This window comes from Desmodus rotundus, chromosome 13 (genome assembly GCF_022682495.2).
Source record: "Desmodus rotundus isolate HL8 chromosome 13, HLdesRot8A.1, whole genome shotgun sequence".
Classification (NCBI taxonomy): Eukaryota; Metazoa; Chordata; class Mammalia; order Chiroptera; family Phyllostomidae; genus Desmodus; species Desmodus rotundus.
The window spans coordinates 25,443,793-25,467,656 of NC_071399.1; the positions used below are offsets into that span (position 1 = coordinate 25,443,793).

At 38.0% G+C, this 23,864-nt stretch overlaps 1 protein-coding gene across 3 annotated transcripts in view; it reads right to left on the reverse strand.

Annotated features, from left to right (window-relative positions):
* The window catches only part of KAT6A (lysine acetyltransferase 6A), a 102,364-nt gene that overhangs the window by 52,771 nt on the left and 25,729 nt on the right, over window positions 1–23,864 (reverse strand). The window lies entirely within an intron of this gene.

Below are 23,864 nucleotides of genomic sequence, written 5' to 3' on the forward strand. Positions count from 1 at the left end.
CCAACTAAGTAGGTGAGTTTTTACAAACTGGTCTTTGTAGTTCTTGGTTCAAAAAAATCATATTCCAAATCAAATCCCAGTCACTTAGAAACGAAATGACACTGTATAGATTAAACAAAGCAAATTCTTCACCTAAGGTTGAAAAACTCAATTGAACTAAGTGTAATAAATCACAATATCAGTCCTTAAAAAGCATGTGATAAAGAAGAGTGATAAGATATATACAAATAAACATTATATAAGACAAGACATTAAGTGCTATAAGAGAGAAACAGTTGTGCTCTGTAAAAATGAAAAAGATAAATTCTAATTTGGAGAAGGACTGGACGAGGAAGAAGACAATGTGTACCAACTACAAATACTATGTTGTCAAATCTCAAGAAGCTTTTCTAAGGACATTAGATAATAATTGTTAAAAGCAGGTTTAAACCTAGGTTTGCACATTCCTCTGTCTACAGCACTGTCTTCTCTACCCCCACACCCCTAAGATGGAGAAAAAGGATATACAGGTAGTGAAAATGGGATTAACTCAGGTGTGCAGTCTGCTAAAGCAGGTAGTTAAAGGATGTGGTTTCTGTGATAAGCTTGGGGACACACTAGATCACTTTGTGGAGACTGCCACTGAATTTATGTAGTAAATAAGTTGGATTTTATCCTGCAGGAAAAGAACAATAGAAGGTTACTAAACCAAGAGATGATCACCTGTACTTGAGAAAAATAATTCCAGCAGCAATATCAGAGACATATGGGAGAAAATCTAAAGACAGGTGGAACATTAAATAGTAGTTATAATAGTCTGGTGAAGACAAGATAAGAACCTGATCAAAACTAACTAAATGAAATAGAAAAAACTAGCCATGGACTTAGAAACCAACTACTAGCAGAAGTGACAGAAAAAGAAATGAATTAAACATGACTAACTTAACTGAAAAGATGGTAACACCATCAACTGTGAAAGGTAAGTCATCTAAGAAAATTAGGAGGGAAGCGAAGAGATAAATTTGATGTCAGGCATGTTTAGTTTGGAAGCACTCTCTGGCAACTATTTATGCTAGCCATTGTGCAGGACAGCAATATAAAGCCTTCGAGGTGCTTTTAGTCTACTGGCAGGAGGGGGGCAGATAAAATGTTTGGCAGAAGTATTAAAATGGGAAACAAAGAAGGAAGTGATCAAGTAGGGGAAGGGCTTCCCAGACTTAAGTTGTTCTGGAAGTATTTGATAGGCAGGTCCACCTGATGGGGATGTTCAAAGAAAACAGAGAATTGGGTTTGGGGGGGAGTTCCGGCCAACTTAGAGGCATAGGTAGATATGCTTCATTTCCTCTCACAAGCAAAAGAAGGATAACAACCAATTTAAAAACAAAAAACCAGAACTGCCAGAAAATCGAATTATATGGAAATCCAACAACAAAGGAGTTAAACAAAGTGTTGTTGAAATCCAACAACACTTGAAGTGCATCACCCCCTCCCGCCCCACCCCACTGTTGGTCTTTGCTCCAGGCTGGTAGGTGGAGCAAAGACCAACAGTGGGGTGGGGCCAGAGGGGGTGATGCACGGCAAGTCGGCGGCTGGCAGACCAGGTGGTACCACATTTGCATGTGGATAAACCAGGAGGAACAACTAGGGAGCGAGAGAGACTACTCAACCCATGACTCCAGCACTGGGAAACAAAGCTTCAAAATCTCTGGCTGTAAAAATCTGTAGGGGTTGCAGCAGCAGGAAAAACTGCCAGTCTCACAGGAGAGTTCGTTGGAGGGGCCCACAGGGTCCCAGAATGTACACAAGCCTCTTCACCCGGTGTTGGGAACTGCCCTGCCTGGTTTCAGAAGCTGTAACCCCCCCCATAACTAAGGCTGAGTAAAGAGACCTTGGGACCATAAGCCACTAAGGACACAAAGCTTATCTTCCTAGTAGGGGCACCACCTCTGCCCCCTTTACTTCACCCTACTTGGCCCTGGATGGATGACTGGTTAGCCAATGATGGGTAAGATTCCTCAAGGGAGGGATGACCTAAGACAGGCATGGTCTCGAAGGGGCCCTCACGGAAGGACTTGGGGGGCTATAGAAAAGGGGGTGATGGACCCTTGTCCTTCGGCTTTGACATGGCCTGAGTCCTCATTCTGTCTGTGAGAAATCCCCTAATCTCTTGGCTGCCTTACATCCCCTGTCTGATTTAAGCCTGAAACAATGCCAAAGGTGGGTGCAGCCCTGTGCTGGAAAGGGCGGGTTCCCTGGGGTGATCAGGCCTAAGAAAGAATGCATAAAATCCTGTGAAACCTGCTTTGCTAAGACTGTCCTCAGTTTTCTGATAAGAGTCCAAGCACAGAATGAGTTTGTTCCCCAAAGTTTTATGGCCCTTTTGCTAACTGACCCTGACTCAGAATAAGCCCTCATAGTTCTTTGTATGTTATCTACTGTTTGATACTTACTGCCTGACAATGATTGATGAGCTTTACCTGTATTCCTGTGAAAACTGTACCCAATAAAAGCCCACTGAGGAACAGGCTCCTGGCCCTTCTCCTTTGAGAGATCGGCCACCTTTCCTCCCCAAGCAGATCACGTCTTGGTAGACTTATTCCCATCCGTGGCAGCCAGGGGGCTCTGCGGGCGGAGCCCCCACACAACCCGGGAATCAACACCAGAAGGGCCCAATCTGCTTGTGGGTAGTGGAGGAAGTGACTGAGAGCAGCAAAGTGGGTTACTCCACTCTGGCAAATACCTCAGGCTCCACCACTTACAACATAACAGGTAAACCAAGACAAAGAAATATGGCCCAAATGAAAGAACAGATCAAAACTCGAGAAAAAAAACTAAGAAAAAAGGAGATAGCCACCTTATCAGATGCACAATTCAAAACACTGGTAATCAGGATGCTCACAGAAATGATTAAGTGTGGACACAAAACAAAGGAAGAAGTGAAGGCTATGCAAAGTGAAATAAAGAAAGATAGACAGGGAACCAACAGTGATGGGAAGGAAACCAGGACTTAATCAGAGATTTGGAACAGGAGGAAGAAATAAACATTCAACCTCAACGGAATGAAGAAACAATTCACAAAAATGAGGAGAGGCTTAGGAAACTAAGGGAGAACTTTAAATGTTCCAACATCTGAATCATAGGGGTGTCAGAAGAAGAAGAAGAGCAAGAAATTGAAAACTTATTTGAAAAAATAATGGAGAACTTCCCCAATCTGGCAAAGGAAATAGACATGCAAGTCCAGGAAGCTCAAAGAGTCCCAAAGAAGTTGGACCCAAGTAGGAACACACTAAGATACATCATAATTAAATTTACCCAAGATTAAAGATAAGGAGAGAGATTCTGAAAAGCAGCAAGAGAAAAGAAGAGTTACCTACAAAGGAGTTCCCTCTAGAGTATCAGCTGATTTCTCAAAAGAAACCTTACAGGCAAGAAGGGGCTGAAAAGAAGTATTCAAAATCATGAAAGGAAGGACCTACATCCAAGATTACTCTATGCATCAAAGCTATCATTTAGAATGGAAGGGAAGACAAAGTGCTTCCCAGATAAGGTCAAGTTAAAGGAGTTCATCATCACCAAGCCCTTATTATATGAAATGTTAAAGGGACTTATCTGAGAAAAAGAAGACCCAAACTATGAACTGTCAAATGACAACAAACTCACAACTATCACCAACTGAACCTAAAACAAAAACAAAAACAAACTAAGCAAAAAATTAGAACAGGAACAGAATCACAGAAATGGAGATGACATGGAGGGTTATCAGTGGAGAGGGAGGATAATGGGGGAAAAGGTATAGGGAATAAGAAGCATAAATGGTAGGTACAAAATAGACAGGAGGAGTTGAGAATAGTATGGGAAATGGAGAAGCCAAAGAACTTATATGTATGACCCATGGACATGAACTAAGGGGGATTGCTGGAGGGAGGTTGCAGGGTGGAGGAGGATAAAGGAAAGGAAAAAAATGGGATAACTGTAGCAGCATAATCAATAAAATATACTTTAAAAATAGTGAACAGAAGAATAGACACTAAAGAATATACAGGGTGGGTTTACAGTTGTGAGTATGTGAAACAGTTTATTCTTGTCATTTATTAATTATTGTATTATCTTTCATACGAACAAACTGTAAGCCTACTTTTGCCTACCCCTGTACACTGTATCATTTTATTTACATAAAGTTCAAAAGTAGCTCTATGTTGTTATAAATCAGGATAGTGGTTACTTTAGGGAGAAAAGAAGAGGTAGTGAATTAGAAAAAGACTTATGAGGTGCTGGTAACATTCTTTTTCTTGACCTTGATGGTGGTTTCATATATGTTAATTAGGTAATCATTAATAATTAAGGTATAGACTTACAATCTGTATACCTTTCTTTATGAAAGACTAAACCTATTTAAAATATGGAAGAGAAGACATATGGTCAGAGATTAAAGAAACAAGAAATAACAGGAACATATTTAGTAAGGTTTAGAGATGCACTGTTCAATTCAGTAGGCACTACAAGATGTAACTAGTTAAATTTAAAATAAAATTAAGTTAAATTAATTCCTGTCACACTAGCTACATTTCAAATGCCTAATAGTCACATGTGGCTAGTGGCTACAGTATTAAACATATAAATACAGAACAATTCCATCATTACAGAAAAGTCCATTGGATAACATTAGTTTAAAGAGGATGAACTATTTTTTTCAATTTTATTTTTTTCAAGGATGATTTTTTAAATTAAATGTATTGGGGTGACACTGGTTAATAAGACTATATAGGTTTCAAGTGTACATTTCTACGACACATGGTCTTCAATATTGCATTGTGTGCACACCACCCAAAGTCAAATCATCTTCCATCACCATGTATTTGACCCTCTTCAGCTTTTACTACCTCTACCACCCCCCTTCTCAAGAGGATAAATTGTGAATCATGGGTAAAGGGACTGGCCTTAATAGTATAGTGAAATAGATGCACACTATTTGTAGATGGAATAGCAGAAACAGGGAAGAGTTGAGGTTGCTAATTTCTGATATCTGCATTATTTCTGGAAACTAGGAAGTAAAATCACCTGCTAAAAGTGGGGCAAGGGATTGGTTAGATAGACCATGAGACAGTGGTAACTGACTAGGAAAACTGAGAGGTGAGATTGGCTGGGTCCGAGAACAGAGTTAAAAAAAAAAACACCCTCCTATCAAAATGGAAAATGGATACACATTCTTCATGGAAGACAGAATCAGAAAAGTATGTGTTAACATAGAGAATAAATTCAAAACACAAGAGGAAAGTTGGAGGCCCTGCAGAATGACCTCTATGTTTTCACTAAAATAGAAGGCAATGTCACTTGCTTAAAGAAAAGTAGATAGGTATGGAATTGGGCATCTACAGAGAGCAGAAAAAGTCTGGAAGCCTCTAAATGTAAGGTGATAGGAAATCAATTAGTACTGGAAAATAAAACTGGCAATCACCCCTAACCACAAAGCCAAGATCTGAAAGAATCAATTTGTATTATTTCCAATAAAAATGGTTATACAAGTTTTCTTTTTTTTTTTATACAAGTTTTCTTAACACCTCTGAAATCTTGGACTGACTAAATCAAGAACTACAGACTGCCAAGTTAAACTAAAAGGTAAGGTCCATGAGAATGCAAATATTTCTAAAACGGCTGGCCACAAATTTAACGGCAAATCATTCATGAGCAGAAGGGGCTGACAAACTGAAAGTATAAGGAGTTATGATACCATGGAAATACTGATGAACTGGACATAAAGGTCCAGCAGGAAGTAGAAGAATTGGAAAAGTAGGAGGAATGGGGATTGTGGGCAGCAAAGGAAATTTAGAGTTTATCATTTCCTAAGTATAAAGTTTCAGCTAATTAAAAAGCCCAAATGGCAACTGTGCAAGGACTCTTTAATACTTAGTAAGCACTATTCTAGACACTTGAGGGGACAGTGGTGGAAAAGCAGACCGAGGCCCACTTTCATAATTTACATTCTAGTTGAGTGCAGAAGAAAGTAAAGTTGAAGACAATAAAGTTAGGTAGTCAAAAAGCTGTGAAAACATGATTTTAAAAGAATCATATGAATGTGTTCAAGTCAACAAAAATAATGACTGCTCCCAAGATGAGAATAGAAAGATTTGCAAAAATTTTTCTAAAGTTTTAAAGAAAAGAGTATTATTTGGTAAATGACAGCCGCCTCCTGTCCCCCCAAATACCAGAGATCATGGTATTAGTAGATGGGAAGAATTTATTATCATAAGAATTTACTTAATAAAGGAATAACGATCATCTTAGAAGCTGTGAAGGTCAAATAATGTATCAACTCTTCTTGAGTATCTCTCAGCTCCTTTTGAAAAGAGTGGTAAGAGTATAGAAAAGTAGCTCTACTTAGGAGGATATGGATACAATTCAATGTAATGGCCTTCTAGTGGTAGACTACTGGTACTACTTTCACAGATCAAGTTCACTGCATAAGCAGTCTGGTTAAAAAAAAAACAACAAAGTTGGATTCAGACAAAAAGAATCCTATGTAACTGGCAATCACGGAAAAGATGGAGAAGCCTACGTTGGAATAAAAAGCTACAGGGCAGAGGAGGAACAGTGTCATAATTCAAACTAACTTACCATAATTAACACATATTAGCTATAGCGAAGTAACTGGTTAATCTGCAACTACTTCTGAGAGATAGATTAGATCATATTTAAGGACGCAAACAGAAGGATGAAGAAAAAAGAAAGTCTAAAAAAAGGAACTGTTACCCTTCAGCATAGTAAATGTCTTAAATTAAAACTGTAGTTACCTGTCTTCAAACATGTGTCTTTATCATCTAGAACTGGACAATAAAGTTCCTAATGACATAAAATCCTATTTAAAATCATACATCAGAAAAACTGTCCCTATATTAGGTTCCCTACAATATTACTGCTGTTAGTGTTTTTTTAAATATGATCAAGACTTCATTTTACTATATATACTATCTATCCCAAAGCAAAATAACTGAGGGTCATTCAAATCTATTCATTAAAGAGGGGGATACAGGGTAAGTGATTTAGACAAACTGGCTGCCTAATTACTTGGGAATTGTGTAGCTAGTCACTTTAACTCAATTGTTCTGATACTTATCAAATGATTATAGTCTTAGACCTTGCCTACTCATTATACAAAACAATTTATTGATTATTCCCAGTAATGACAACTTTAAGTTTAAACACTATTGATATTTACAATGTGATAATAAAATAGGCTGAAAAGCAGTTTGTTAAGTCAAATACAGGCACTGGTCCAAACAGACTGAAATTACATAGAAACAGATAGTTTTCAGTACCGCATCACAGTGCAGCCATATTCCCTTAACCTAAATGCTTCACACTGAAGATGTTTAATCTGTGTTATTACAGGACCAAGCATAAGAACAATAAACTTTTCAGGTATAAAAATAAAATTGAATCCACAGAGAAATACTATTCCTGACAAATGATCATCATTCTTAAAAACCATTTGATAATTTCAGGGGGGCAGTTTTAAGTGTAATTTGGGAAAGAGTAATAGTACTTTGAGGATTAGTCATTTGAATTGAACTGCAAGCAAAAAAAAAGTAGTTTAAATAAACTGTCTAGGTTACAATATAATCTGTGAGATCTGTGAGGTTTTCTTTGTTGATCAAATAGCACTGTTAATCAGTAATCGTGTGATTTTAGAATATGGCTAACTATACTGTTAAGAGCCTAAAAAATTATAACTCCAGATCTTTCTCATTCTCAAAATATTAATAAGCTTGAAAATCAGAAATTTGAACCTGAAATGTACTGCGGTGGTTTCAGGACAGTGAAGAGATATTCATAACATTGTACAAATAAAACTCTACAGGATGGTTTCAATTATCTTTTATCACAAAGATAAAATAAGAACAATTGTTAATACAATTTTTAAAAATCCATGTAAAGCGAAGCAATGTGCAACATAATTACTGTTTCTATACCTGTCCAAGCCTAGCCCTTATCTTACTGTTTTCATAGCTACATAATCTGTTCCCACAGCTTATAAAACAAAAAGTGTGCAGCAAGTGACAGCTTATAAAACAAAAAGTGCGCAGCAAGTAACTTTACAAACCGTTAAACACAGCAGCCAGAGTTTGCCTCTCAAAAGGTAAGTCAGAGCATGGCACTCAGCTGCCCTAACCCCTCCACCCAGTCCAGAGACTTCCATCTGCCAAATGGCCAACAAGGCCCTATGTAATCTGCATCCTCCCGCCCCCCCACGCATATACACACGACAACTCTCTGACCTCATCTGTTACTGCTCTTTCCTTCTCACATTCTACTCCAGCTTCCTTGCTTGCTTTTTTGTTTCAAGTCAGATGTTCTAGTCACAGAGCCTTTGCAGCACTTGCTTTCCTGCTATCTGGAGTTCTTTTCCCTAGATCCTTCAGATCTCTACTCAAAGTCATGTCAGTAAGGATTTCTTTGACCACTCCATCTAACATTCCAAAACAACTCAGCAACCACAATAATTCATATCCCCCTTCCTTGCTTTATCTTTTCCTCTAATTATTTCACATAATTAACATATTGTGTATATGTGTATCGTACTATTTATCCCCCACTATATGTAAATTCGATGAAGGTTCTTTCTATCTGTTCAGGACTGCAGTCCTGGTACTAGTAACAGTGCCTATATAGTACACACTGAGTGTTGTTCAATACATTAAATTACCTTGCAGAACTAGAAATAACAAGAGAAACAGTGTCTTATAGAGAACAGTGAGTTGGTATGAGCCTGATAAAGCTATGAGCATCTTAATAATATATAAATGTTCTGTTTACAAAGTAATCTCACAAAGTAATCTCATGGCCTCAATAACCTGGACTTCTGCCACAGAAGCCCACTTCCATTCAATTTCTCACAAGTAGGAGAAAATTTGCGGCAGGAGGTACTGAGACTGTACCTTGCATCCGTCATCTGTTGCTTCAGGTTCCCTTAAGCACCATGCTGAGATCTCCATTACAATCACCAGATGGCAGCATTGAGGCAAATACATAATAGATGCTCTCAAAACAAGTAGACTGTTGAGTAGCATTCTGAGTTGAGCTTTTCAAAATTACTTTTAAAACAAGAATAGTAAAAATTTTGTCCAGAGACCTCTACTGTGTGAGGTTTATACCATGAAAGAAAATACTTTTTAGACACAATCATTTAGAATATCTTAAATATAATGACACTTTCTAATTATCCAAATACATCGTCTGAGGTAGTCCAATTTTCATTTTTTCACCCAGGACTTGCCTGTAATTTTTTCACATTACACACTTGTCATTGTCTCTATATTCTAATATCTTCGGAGGAATTCAAACCCACCTTTACATTGTCTCTGTTCTTAAACACCGACATAAAGGATAGTCAAGAATCTGTTTTGCTTATATAATTATTTCCAGTCATTCCAAGACTGAATTGAATAATAAAGTCTAGAACTTGTGACCACTGAAATGTTCAAGGAGAAAAAACTGCACTCGTAAACTTAGACTTACAACTTCAGAAACCTCTAAATCATTTCATAGGCTATCAGGCAATAAAGATATGTGATTTTTTTTTTAAAGCTACAAATATTCTCAAGTCTTATTGTCACTGGAAATAACTGAGACAAGTTAGCAGAGCCAATATTAGGAACATGAAAGAAATACATAATTCACATAAGACTCCTTATCACACTCAAACATGCACTAAGCAATAAAAATTTGTCAGATCATTCTTCCTTAGAGTTAATTGTAAAATATCTATAGAGTATTACAAAAATATTATTTAAAAACTTAGGTTCAACTATAATTACTGCAACTATTTTTTTAAATTAAGTGGTATACCACAAAAGGACAAATACTTATGATTCCACTTACAAGAGGTAGTAAATTCATATAGATAAAAACTAGAACAGAGGTTACCAGAAGCTGGAAGGAAGGGGAGAATGGAGAGTACTGTGCTGTTTAAAGAGTACAGACTTGGGGCACTGGCTGGCATGGCTCAGTGTATTAAGCGCTGGCCCGTGAACCAAGAGGCTGCCCATTGGATTCCCAGTCAGGACACACGCCTGGGTTGCAGGCCAGGTCTCCAGTTGAGGGCGTGTGAGAAGCAATAGATCGATGTTTCTCTCACACGTTGATATTTCTCTCCCTCTCTTTTTCCCTCCTTTCCCTTCTCTCTAAAGATATAGATAACTAAAATCTTTTTTAAAATTTAGGAAAAGAATTTAAAAAAAAAAACAATTCCTTCAAAATACTATCCAAATCCTAAGAAGTCTGGCACCGTAATATAACAAATTTGAGAAGATAAAAAACAAATACTATTTCCATTATCCACTTACACACAAAAAAAAAACCCTCAAAAGCAAGCCTTTTGAGAAAATATTTGCACAACTAGGTTACTTCCAATATCATAAGGGAAACAAACTGACACACAGAACACTTTAGGAAATTAATACTTTGTTGAGAAAGCTGAACAAAATACATTGTTCTCTTGCAGTCGGGCAAGCCCTCCACTCAGCGTTACCCGGTTCTTTATTCATTCACTGTTAATGGCCTTGGGTGAACTCATGCTCCTCTCAAACTCTTTCCAACAGTTTAGAATTCAACTTTTCTTCATCTTTTCCAGAAAGACAGCACTAGACTAAGGAGAAATCACCCTACACATCTTAGTTCACCTCTAACATGTCTTACACATAGTATGTACTAAATAATAAATGAGCACATATTGAAACTAATGTACAATAAGCCCTGGCTGGTGTGGTTCAGTAGATTGAGTGCCGGCCTGCAAACCAAAGGGTCACCAGTTCAATTCCCAGTCAGGTACATGCCTGGGTTGTGGGCCAGGTCCCCAGTAGGGGGCATGTGAGAGACACCACAAACTGATGTTTCTCTCCCTCTTTTCCTCCCTTCCCCTTTCTCTAAAAATAAATAAATATCTTTTTTTAAAAAAGAGGAATTAATGTACAAAAAAATCATGCTTAGCCTCAAACAGGTTTATCAGTAAGTGGCTCAAAGCCTCTCCTCCAAGATTCAGTAATTTTCAGGGGAGGTGCACTTGGGTAGGATTTAATCTCCTTAAATTCTTTAGCACCCTATATACTATCAAGCCTTCTATAGCTCCTTATTAAACACATTTGTAGGATAACTTTTTCCTCAAAAATATATAGTTACAAGATATACAACATGAATTGCCTGGAAAAGAGTCCATTTTCCATTATTTATAGTCTACAATAGGGTAACCTTATATAATTTTAATCAGTTCCAACACAACCCATTAGGCATTACAAAGTCTCAATAGGGGTACTAAATTGAATTCAATTTTATTATGATGAGTTCATTCAATTACTTCTACAACTAGATACAATAACAAGATTATTGGTGAAAGTTAATGGTATAGATAGATCAGTAATGATGAATTTCAATTTATATTTTTAATATGCATATAGATTACTATATATTTACCCATATTTTGCTGTGTACAATATGTACTTTTTGGCCCAAATTTCTGAGGGAAAAATAAGGATGCACATTATACATGGGTAGTACTAATTCCATATCTATATGAATGTTTTTAATTCTTTTATTTGTTTATGCATTAAAAGTGTAATTCTACAAAGCAATAACGATTTCCGTATGCAAAATAATAGCCTGGAATACAATAATCTGCTTTCTAAATATAAACTAAAAATTGCATTAAGAAATTAAAACAAAAGCTTTTTTTCCTGAAGTTTGGGACAAAAACACAGGTGCACATTATACAGGGGAGAGCATTATACCCAGCAAAATATGACAGATGAGAAAGCAATCATCTCTCAAGCCACTATAGCAATTTTCTATTTCCTTATCAGAGGTGACATCAAAAATTATAGTATACATATTTTCTGAATTTAAATACTACGCTAAGACACTGCAGTTAACTTTCTTTCACACATTCACCAGTTATTTGAAAGCTCCACTTTCTTTGTCAGTGCCATATCATTTTCTTCATTCATCCAGGTATGATAGTGCTAAGTTATCACTCTCTCTCCTGTCCTTTGTGGTCCTTTCCTTTCTACTGTAGTTTCTTTTATATACCTATGGCCCTCCCCAAGTGCGATCTTCTACACTGACTTCTTAAGTTGCGATCGTCACTCCTTACTTCTTAAGGACTAATTAAGGTTAAGTGAAGTCACAAGGATGGTGTCCTAATCATACAGGATTGGTATGTTACAAGAGGAGGAAGAGACACATCAGGGATGTGGGTATCCAAAGAAAAGGTCATTTGAGGCACATCAAGGAGGTAGTAATCTGCAAGACAAGAAGAGAGGCCTTAGGAAAAATAAACCTCACTGTCACCTTGATCCTGGCATTCCAGCCTCCAGAACTGTGAGAAAGACATTCCTTCTTTTAAATCTACCCCATCTATGGTATTCTGTTACGGGAGTCCTAGCTAAGACAGTCATCTGCTGAAATCACTTATTCTACTCTCATCTTCAATGTTATCCCCACATACTAGTATCCATACTACTTATCACATATAAAAGCACTGAGTAAGATGCTAGAGAAACAAGATGTTACAAAACTAGTTCTCTGTTGCTGAGTCTTAAAAACAGTACATATGCATTAAAAATACATTACAATACAGGGTAGCATATGTTAAGAAACAAATGCAATGAAAATACTCTAGTTAAAGGTGCTCAAATGAATCTATTCAACATAATACTTTCCTAAACTATAAAAAGTCTAAAGGATTTTTTTAAAAGTAAATCTCATCTTATTTTTACATAAAGTTTTAATTAACAGCCAAAACCATTTTTTTATACATGGATTTAAGCAGTTTCATCAAACTGTGGGCAAGAATAAAAAGCTATTTTTTTCTCTAAAAATCACTGACACATTTTATAGACTAGATACTTAACTTTACTAGCAGTCTTGAAAATAAGAACCCCAAATTTCAAGATCTCATATTATCCTCTTTAATTCAACAGACAGTAAATAAATGAAATATCTTCTGTTCTAGAAATGTCTATTTGCAATGGTGATTAAGTTAAAACTCAGTACTTCTCTAAGCTGTCTTCAAAGTCCTCTGAGAAAATGTCTCTCTCCCTGAAGAATAGAAAGGTTTTTTTAAAGCAATGTAATAATTTCAGGTAGCTACCAGTACCTTATCTTCCCTTTACTACCCTAATATTGTACAAAAACACAAGTGCACACATAGACCTTAAACTGGTATTACATCAAACTAAAATTTCTTTCAGACTTAAATATATTTCATCTTCAATAGTACCTCCACAACCACATAAATAAAGCCTTACAGTACTGAACAAATTTGAAGCCTGAGGACAGTAGCTTTTCAAAATAAAAGAGTGTGATGAGGGTGGAGCACTAGTGACGTAATGCTCAGAAGGAAAGCCCCGACAAGTGCAGACTGCACACACACAATGAGGTATCAGGAAGGCTAGGCTGAAGCAGCCAGTTGGTTTCATGCTGCAAATTTTTGGCAGACATTCAATTCCTTCTGATGTTTTCCTAGCCACCACATTTATCTATGTAATGTCACCAAATCTAGGGAGGGAGGGAGGTTGAGAAGAGGGGGAAGAGGAGAAAAACTGTTTTACAGGCTGCCAGCCCCTCCGCACATGCTGTTACTATACAAAGGATGCCTAGAAAGCCAATGTGCTGCACAGATCCAAATGCTGTGTGCAGCCACGCACATGCACACCCAAGAACAACTGGAGAAAGGGGAAGGAAGTGCCTTTGGAAAGAAGAAAGCCTATAATTAATATCTTGATTCACAAGCAAGACTCCCTTCTGGAATCGATTTCAATTGTCGGGGGGCGGGGGTGACGAGAGGAGGATAAATTCTAGTCTCAGGGGGAAATAACTAGCATCCTGCAAAAAATCCTGAGCTGGTCTGGTCCATGCCAACTACAAGCATATGCTAACACAGAAATAAACCAGTAATATTTCTGAGAAGCAAAAGTATCCTATCAAATAACAATCACCTTATAAATACCTAATGTATACTCTGCCAATGACTACAAGGAATACAAAATGAATTTTAAGAAACAGTTCAGGTACCCTAGCAATGTAAACTCTCATTTGCACATGGTAATATTTGCTTCTTAGCACTCCTGTGAATGTGTGTGACCAATAGTAATACTGAAACAAAAACTGTAACTAGAATATATAAGTAGAGCTCAGAAATCATAGCTCATAAAAACAGGACTATAGGTTCTATAAATGGACGTTCCACCTCCATAACAGATTATGTAAGTTACTACCACCCAAGGTAAAACATAAAAATACCTGAGCATTTACTTAACCTGAGAAACCAGACAATCTATTCAAGTCTAAAACCAAAGATGCTTTTTCAAGATAAAAATGCTGTCTCTCCAAAAACAGCATATAATCTGTCCCTAAGAATGCATCGTAAGAAACAAACAGGAAATATCAGGAGTTATAAATAACTTTGTTCCTCACTGACATAGTTTACACATACAAAATATAGTAGTAGCTTCAACTGAAAGCAGTGCTTAGGACTTCCTTCAGATTAAATTTACCAACCAACTAGTGAAGAGAGAGCCTGATGGAAGGAAGACTACCCAAGTTCTCCAGGCCTCGTTCTCCAACTATGGGCAACCACCCTAACCTTCATGGTTTTTCATTTGTAAAATGAAAATATTTGACATGAATATCTCCAAAGTCTCACTGGAGTCTTACTTGGCTCACTGTTTATGTTTAGTCCACAAAAAAAAAAAAAACACCCAGAGCGCTCCCTGCCTGGCTTCATAGGCAAGTCTCTTCCCAATTCAAAGCCCTCGGGCTCAAAGTACCGCATTCTAGAACAACTGATTATCACTTGCCACCCCAATGCTGGGAGATTCAGGAGACTGTCCGGGTTTACAAGCATTTTCCTGGCACTCCCTTTCATCTCAAAAATGTCCGGTTTGAATGACAAATTATGCGCTCACTGTAACCTTCACTAACTCTGCAGTCATTCCCAGCCAGGTTTATAAACTTCGTGTCCTACTACATGTCCAAACATTCTTGACTCTAGACCCTTCTTTGTCTTGAATTTCCCATAGCTGGTTAAGAGAGCAGCAAATACATGGATAGTCAAAAGGAAGTGTTAGAAAGGGACAGACAATACAAGAAACTAAACAGAAGCCCTCAAGGATAAGCATAACAGAGCAATGTGAAAATGAATGTTACTGCTTCTGCTTTAAACACCTGGTCAGCCTTGTCACTCAGTCCGCCACTAGAGGAAAGGGGGCTAATCAGACTCTAGTGACTATTGCTTCAAATAAAGACTCTCAATTTCATTTAGACCATGTCTACAGATTATCTGAATAGAAATAATCTCTAAAAGTTATTAATAAATACAATGACTAACACCAGAATTGATTACTATTATTTTCAAAATACTAAAAAAAGCACTAAGTATGGCATCTTAATGTAGGTTCCTTGGAGCCTATTGCAGTGGCTATTGTGATTCTATCGACCAACCGCTATCCCAGGCTGGGCCTGTGGTAAAAATGCGTTCTTATTCTTCCAAAAACCTTTACATGCCTAATGTATGTATACCCCATACTGTACTAGAACTGGAGATATAATGATAAACAAGATAATGTCCCTAACTGCAAGCGATTTAGAGTCTAGTGTTAAAATAAAAAAAGACAAAACCCAAATAAAGAGATGGATAAAATCACTCTCAGTTGTAACAAGTAGTACTGTGAAGCAAATGAGGAGCTTGGAACGAGAAGGGAATGAAGGAGCTGCTTGCTTTAGGACGAGAACCTCTCTGAGGCATGTGACATTTAAGCAGAGATCTAGTGGGAAAGGAGAAGCTTTACTCCCAGAGAGGTAAATCACTGCATGTAGAAGGAACAGCTGTGCAGAGGTCATGAGAAATGAAAGAGCTTGGTGTATTAAGAAATTAAGGGAAGAGCAGTGTGGTTACAAAATAGTAAGCAAAGTTTGGATACCAATCAAGGGAGGGATTAAGGACTCCTGGTTTTCTGGCTTTGATAAGGGGTGGATTTACTGATATGAAACAACTATGGGGGAGAAAGAGGGAAGAGGAATCAAGAGTTCGTTTTGTTCACATTATTTGAGTTAAGATGTTCAAGCATGTCAGACTGAAAACCCCAGGGGTTTTCTGAACCAAGTTTGAAAATAAGATCCCACCCCAACCAGCCTGGCTCCGCCGATTTAGTGCTGTGACACAAAGGGAAAGGTCACCAGTTGGATTCTCAGTCAGGGCCCATGCCTGTGTTGTGGGCCAGGTTCCCAGCCGGGAGCACATGGGATACAACGGACAGATGTACCTTTCACACACTGATGTTTCTCTCCCTCTTTTTCTCCCTCCCTTCCCCCCCCGCTCTCTAAAATCAAATAAAATCTTTAAAAAAGAAAATAAGATCCCCTTTTTCTTCCAGGGTCTCAAGAGTGGAAGGATCTGAGTCCTAAAACACCTGCAAACATGTTCCCAAGTATTTAAAGAGAATCTGTCTGTGATGGGAGACAATGCTACCAATCAAAAGAAGCAGAGATGAAAACAGAAAATCCCCGCAGGAATCTAATCCCTGGGTCAGTTGTACCTAAAGTCAACTTCATCCCTACCCTTTGAGCAAATGCACTAATAAATCACTCTTTTCACTCAAGTGTTTCAGTCACTTACAACCCCAGACCTGACAAACACACCCACTACATGCTGACTTGGATTTTATTTCCTATACTGAGTAAACAAATCTATTAGGAGCCAGAAAAGAACTCAAGTCTAATTTGTTTAGTTTAGAAATTCAAAAAAGGAAACAAGTCTGCAGCAAGGAAATATAAGAAACTTCAAGGATTACAAAAACACCAACATCTTCCTAATCCCCTCCCGTCCTGGACTAACTTTGGGAAGAACAGAAGCATTTTAAAGTGAACAAACTGAAAAGAGAAAATAACCCAATTTTAAAAGTGGGAAAATAAATGAGCAGACCCCTTCACCAAATAAGCAGACAAAAAAAATGCTCAACTTGATTAATCATTAGGGAAACGCCAATTAATTCACAATGAAATACCACACTATGTATCTATTAGAATAACTTTTAAAAAATTCCAAATGCTAGTAAGGATGCAGAGCAAATGAAACTCTCATATATTGCTTGCTGGTAAGAATACAAAACAATACAGCCACTATGGAAACAGTTTGGTGCTTTTTCATAAAAAGTTAAACATACCCTTACCATACAACCCAGCAAGCCCCCTCCTAGGTGTTTACCCAAGTGAAATGAAAACCCAATGTATTAGGATCAATAATGTCCCCCAAAATATCAATTCCTAATCCTGGGAACCTGTAAATGTTAATTTATTTGGAAAAGGGTCTTTGCAGATGTGATTAAGGATTCTGAGATTGGAGATTATCCTGGATTACAAGATGGGCCCTAAATACCATCACACATATCCTTGTAAGAGAGAGACAGAGAGAAATTTAAAACACACACACAGAGGAGAAAGCATGCTGTAAATATGGAGGCAGACATTGGAGTGATACAGCAACAAGCCAAGAAATGCCAGGAGCCACCAGAAGCTGAAAGAAGCTGTGGAGGGAAAATACCTCTGCCAACACCTTGATTTTGGTCCTGTGATACTGATTTCAGACTTCTGACCTCCAGATGTGTAAGAAAATAAATTTCTGTTGTTTTAAGGCACCCAGCTTGGCAATTTGTTACACAGAAAACTAAAATATCTATGATCACACAAAAACCTGTATATGAAGGTACACAGCAGTCTTATTCATAATTGCCCAAACCAAAACCAACCCAAATATCCTTCAACAGAGAAATAAACAGTTCTGACTGGTGTGGCTCAGTGGATTGAGTGCTGGCCTGCAAACCAAAGGGTTGCCAGTTCGATTCTCAGTCAGGGCATATGCCTGGGTTGCGGGCCAGGTTCCCAGTTGGGGGCGTGCAAGAGGCAACCACACATTGATGTTCCTCTCCTTTTCTTTCTCCTTCCCTCCTCTGTCTCTAAAAATAAATAAATAAAATCTTTTAAAATTAAAAAAAAAAAAAAAACTACGTGGTACATCCATACAATGGACTACTACTCAGCAATTAAAAGGCACAAAATACTGATACGTACAGCAACATAAATGAATCTCAAATGCATTCTGTTAAATGAAAGAAACCAAACTTAAAAGGCTATATATGATTTCATTTATATGATAGTCTGGAAAATGCAAGAGAATAGGGAGAATGACAGCTCATTAGTTTGCCAGTTCAGGAAGAAGTCGGGTTTGACTACAAAAGAGTAGCATGAGGGAAGTTTATTTGAGGAGATACTGAAATTTTTTTCAAAGATTTTACTTGTTTATTTTCAGAGAGAGGAGGAGGGAGGGAGAAAGAGAGGGAGAGAAACATTGATGTGAAAGAGAAACATCACTGGGGACCAAATCCACAACCTAGGCATGTGCCCTGCCTGGAAACAGAACCAGCAACCCTTCACTTTGAGGAATGTGCCCAGTGAAATGAGCCACAGCGGTCAGAGCGGGATACTGGAATTTTTCTGTTATCTTGATTGTGGTGTTGATTACACAGCCCTTTGCACTTGTCAAAACTCACAAAACTATACACCAAAAAGAATCTACTGTTGTATATAAATTTATAAATAAAAGCAGTATTACAAAGTAGCTCTGACACTGTTTTTTGAATGCTCATATGCACACATGTACAGTCACTCCTTTATTCAATAAACATCTGAGCACTGGATATGTTATCTTAACCAAAGTTGCTAGTCCTCTTGTGACTTTCATTCAAAACTGCCCTTAATATTATTTATTAACCCTGCCTCATGTAAACAGAGGGTGGGAGGGGAGACAGCGGAACCATGTGATGGCCTTCCCAATCTCGTAGCGCACTCACTCCCCAGAGACAAGGTAAAGTTTGAAGCAGCACTAATCCATGCATAAATGATATTCTGAGCAATTGATGTAACCTCCTAGCATTTCTGTCAACATGCACCAGAAATAAAGACTGGCCTGTAGTATTATACTGAATTCCCATAGTACTCCATTTCCTTCTCTCCTTCCCCTCAGTCTTTCCCTTCAGCTCCCCCACATCTTGGTCACTAATATTGCATAGAACAAAATGACCAAAAAAAAAAATCTCCTCTGCCTTACCATTTTAGAAAAGTAATCAAATCTGCAATCCAATTTTGTTCAAAAGTATATTTGTAAATAAGTTGTTTACATCTTGGAACAAAATGTCCCATTTAACAACGTTCTAAAAGTTGGTTAAGCCCCCCAAAATCAGATAAGTACAATGTTACTAAAATAGTTAGATCCCCAACTACTTTTCAAGACACAAAAGAGATCTGAATTAAAGCTCTTAAAGACAGAAACACATTCCCTCCATGACCTTATTGCCTAAAAACTTTGTGTAGGGGGAGGGGGAGTGATCCCCAAGAAATCTATGAACCACAGCATGACAAAATATAATAATTATGATTTGTTAAGAATTTTAAACTGTATACTAGTATCTTGTGTGTATTACTTCATTTCATCATTACAAAAACCCTATATCACTATCAGTTTCTCAGTTTTACAGATGATAAAAATTAGCTCTTAAAGAAGACAATTTGCCTAAGATATCACAGAACAGGAAATTCCACTCCTCACTGATATGAAACAAAAAAGGTACGTAGAAAATAATGGGCTAGCCCTGGCTAGGAGCCAAACCTGGCTCAGGTGGTTTGGAGCATTGTCCTGTACACCAAAAGGTTGTGGGTTTGATCCCTGGTCAGGGTGTGTACGGGAGGCAACCAATGGATGTTTCTCCCCTTCCCCTCCCACCCACTTCCTCTCTAAAGTCGATAAACATATCCTTGGGTGAGAATTAACAAATAATATAATGGGCTAGAGACTCAGGATCTATACTGACTCCCCCCCCAAAAAAATCAATATAGCTTTCTAGGTCTCAATACCTCCAGAAGTGTTATCAAGAAGAGGCCTGTAAGTCAGAGGTTGGCAAACTGTTTCTGCAGCAGGTCAGAAAGGAAATATTTAGGTTTTGCAGACCACATAAGGCATGACTGCAAACTCATTTTCACCGGGGGCCCCATCAGCCTCATGGTTGCATTCGAAGGGCTGAATGTAATTTCAACTCCTTAACAGGTAATGAGTAGTTACATTTATACAGTCCTAAAATTATTTTGGTCCTTTGAAGGCAACCACGAGGCCGCTGTGGCTCCCGGTGAAAATGAGTTTGACACCCCTGACATAAGGTCTATATCATCTAGAACATATTATCTTTTTTCCTTTGTTATAACTCAATATAAAACTGGCTGAAGGCACGTGTAAAAATAGGTCTAAGGATCTTGCCCACAGGCTGTGTTTAGTTTCCTGAACCCTGCTCGAAATCAACTGTTTTGAGTATATTTTGAATTGGAAAAGAAAACAGTGATGAACATTTGGGGAGACGCTCTTCTGGGCATTCTTACTGAAAAGCTGGATATGTGTGTCCCTATCTAAATGTATCACTGACTACGGCCTATGTTTTTTTCTCTCCCATTCAATCATTTCCTAACATCACTTTTTAATGGCTACCTTCCTAACTATATAGGGAAGTACCCATTTGGTCTGAACAGAAACAAAATCATCTTTAAGAGTACTTAACGGTGCTGAACTTCTTCTCTTGCTTTCAAATTTAATACCCAATAACCTATTTCTCATCAAGCAGCAGTAAATACATATAATGATAAGCATGCTATAAATAACACTAGTAAAGAGTAAGTCTAGGGATTATCAATTCACCTAGATTGATTCATTTCATACATACCGAACACCTGCTATGTGTCAGACACTAAGGAAAAAAGCAGGAATCAAAAGAAAGCCCTCTTGGAGCTTACTTTCTAGTAGGAGGAAATAAAAACAACTAAAATACAGAATACATCAGAGATGGCAGTAAGTGCTATATACCAAAGCATCACGAGAAATGTCAATAAAAAGCTCCAGGCGTGGTGGAGAGACCGCAGTATCACACAGGGAAGAAAGGGAGGTAAACAAGCCATGCAAACACTTTGGAGACACCACCACAACCACCTCCCCAGCTCTTCGTGCACAGGTCATTTTTCCCATGACGCCTCCCTTGGCATGCTCTATTTTTTCCTATGCACGTCTTTTATCTTTTATTTTTTAGGTTTGCTAATTTTTTTACCATCTACACACCCACACAAGGAATCTAAGCTACAAGGTACTGAGTGTGGAGGAGTTGAGGACAGTCTCTGGGACATAGCAGATATTCAATAGATACTATCTGGTGGGAAATGTTCCAATAAAGAGAAGAGTAAATTCAAAATGCTGTGATGCAGGTCTATACCTAAGAACAACATGAAAGTCAATGTGCTGGGCTGGTGGACAGTTCGAGGGGGAGAACAGGAAGTAAAACCATGAAGAGTGTGTGTGTGTGTGTGTGTGTGTGTGTGTGTAAGAAAGGACAAAAGCAAGGAGATAATTAGGAAGTAACAGCAATGGTCTAGTCAAGAAGTTTGAATGAGACAGTAGCAGTACAGGAAGTGAGACACGGATGGATTCTGCATGTACTCTAGAGCAGGGTTTGACAAACTTTTAACGTAAAGGCTCAGACAGTAAATATTTTAGGCTTTGCAGGCCATAAGGCACAGGTGGCAAACACAAGGCCCTCGGGCCGAATCCGGCCCTCCACCTTGTTTTTACCCGGCGGCAGCACAGAACTCCTTGCCCCTAGTTAAGGAGTAGTTACATTTATACAGTCCTAAATTACATTTGGCCCTTTGAATGCAACCGCAAGGCTGATGTGGCCCTGGTGAAAATGAGTTTGACACCCCTGCCATAAGGTCTCTGTTGCAACCATTCATGTCTGCGGTAAAGCAGGAAAGAAGCCACAAGTCAAGGGTAGCTGTGCTCCAGTAAAACTTTATATGGACACTGAAATTTGAAATACATATAATTTTCACATATATGCAGTACTATTCTCTTGATTTCTTCTCAACCATTTAAATATGTAGAAAACATTAGTAACTCACAGGCTGTACAAAAAGAGGTGGGGGCCAGATCTGGCTGGGGCCTATATATTGTCAATGCCTGCTCTACGGGCAGAGCCAAAAGTATTTATATTGGACTGCAGGCGATGTGTGAGAAAAGAGATATCAGATATGCTCTTATAGCCTCTTTGCTATAGTTGTTTTCCTACCATATGTTCTGTATATAATACAAATCAAAACAAATTCTGGACATAATTCTATAATCAACTATTACAGACCATTCACAATCTCCTATACCCATGCTACAGCTATCCAAGGCTAAATCAATTGAAGGCAACATACCAGTAAATACAACCATATTTTGACTTGATATTTAGGGGCTATGATCTTTCTTAAAACACACAGAGAAAAGTCTCAAGTTACCATTTTTTTTATGTTTGTTTTTTATCCTCACCCAAGGACATGCTTTTCGATTCTAGAGAGAGGGGAAGGGAAGGAAAGAAACATCGATATGAGAGAGAAACATCAATGAGTTGCCTCTTGAAAGTGCCCTGACCGGGTTCTGAACCTGCAACCGAGGTATATGCCCTGACCAGGAATCAAACCCACAACCTTTCAGATTACCAGATGATACTCCAACCAACTGAGCCACACCAGCCAGGGCCCTTTTTTAAAAAATATATAAAATCAAATCAATAAATATACCTGCAATCCAAAGCATAATCATTTTTTCTTTTAGGGTATTTTTGGGGGTGAGGGGTAAAAATCACAGCAGTAAGACAACAGATGGGAGGGTAAAGAGAAGCAAAGAAAGTAAGAAAAAATAAAACAATAAAGTGGGACAAATCTACATTTAAAAAATCCAGAGATGTCACTCAATTAGGACGAGCAACTTCATATACAAGAGAGACAGACACTGAAGCAGAAGATGGAATGGTGCGTGATCCAGTAACATACTTTGGTACCTGCAGTGATTAGCTTTAGTTACAGGTCCAGGATTAGGTTAGGTTAAATTAGGTTAGATTATACGTTCAGGTCTCTTTAATTAGCTAAGGAATCATTGTTCATAATTCAACTACTCTTCATCCTTAAGCCGCAAGAGACTATTTCAAAGGGCTTAACCAGTGTGTGAGGGGAGAGATTAAGACAATGACATGGAGAATAATACATAGAGTAAGCTAGAAAATGTCAAATTAAAGTTAGAGGTGCTCCACTAATGTCATCCACAAAGACGTAACAAGACCTATTGATATTATCACTGGCATATCAAAACCCACAAATAATTTCTCCAAAGAGGTCAGGCTTTGTGTCCCTTCTGCACGAAAGAGAATCCTAACTCTTAAGCTAGCAGCCCTGTGCTGTGGTAAGCAGGACTGCAATCCATAGTCAGGTCCCATCACGCCCTGTGAGCTCAGGGAAAAGAAAGCAGTGCTGGGAAGTAAAGAGGGAAGAGAAATCAGGAGGCAACAAGAACAAGTTTCCAGATACCACAATTGTATTTAATGGCTAATCCTAGGTGATTAACAATGTCAGACACATAGGAGGCACTTTGTAACTGAATAAAAAACCTTTCTTGCCTTAAATTCAAACACAAATTACTGTCATCCATAAAACAGTACTTGCCCATGAGCAATATAAAAATAAATACTTTATCTTCAAGGTGCTTAAAAATTAGTATATCTAGACAGCACTCCATGCCCATCTGCAACTTCCTGTAAGTTTTCTAGATACATTTCAACTCCTGGATCGTTCTCTCCTCTTAGCAGAGAAATAGGTAATAAAAAAGTGGTGAGCTAAACGTGTGTGTTCTAGAGTATTTTATTTAAAAGTTTTCTTTAAAAAAAAAAGCATTTTCATTTAATTTTTTTAAAAACTTTTTTGTCCCTTCCAGTGCC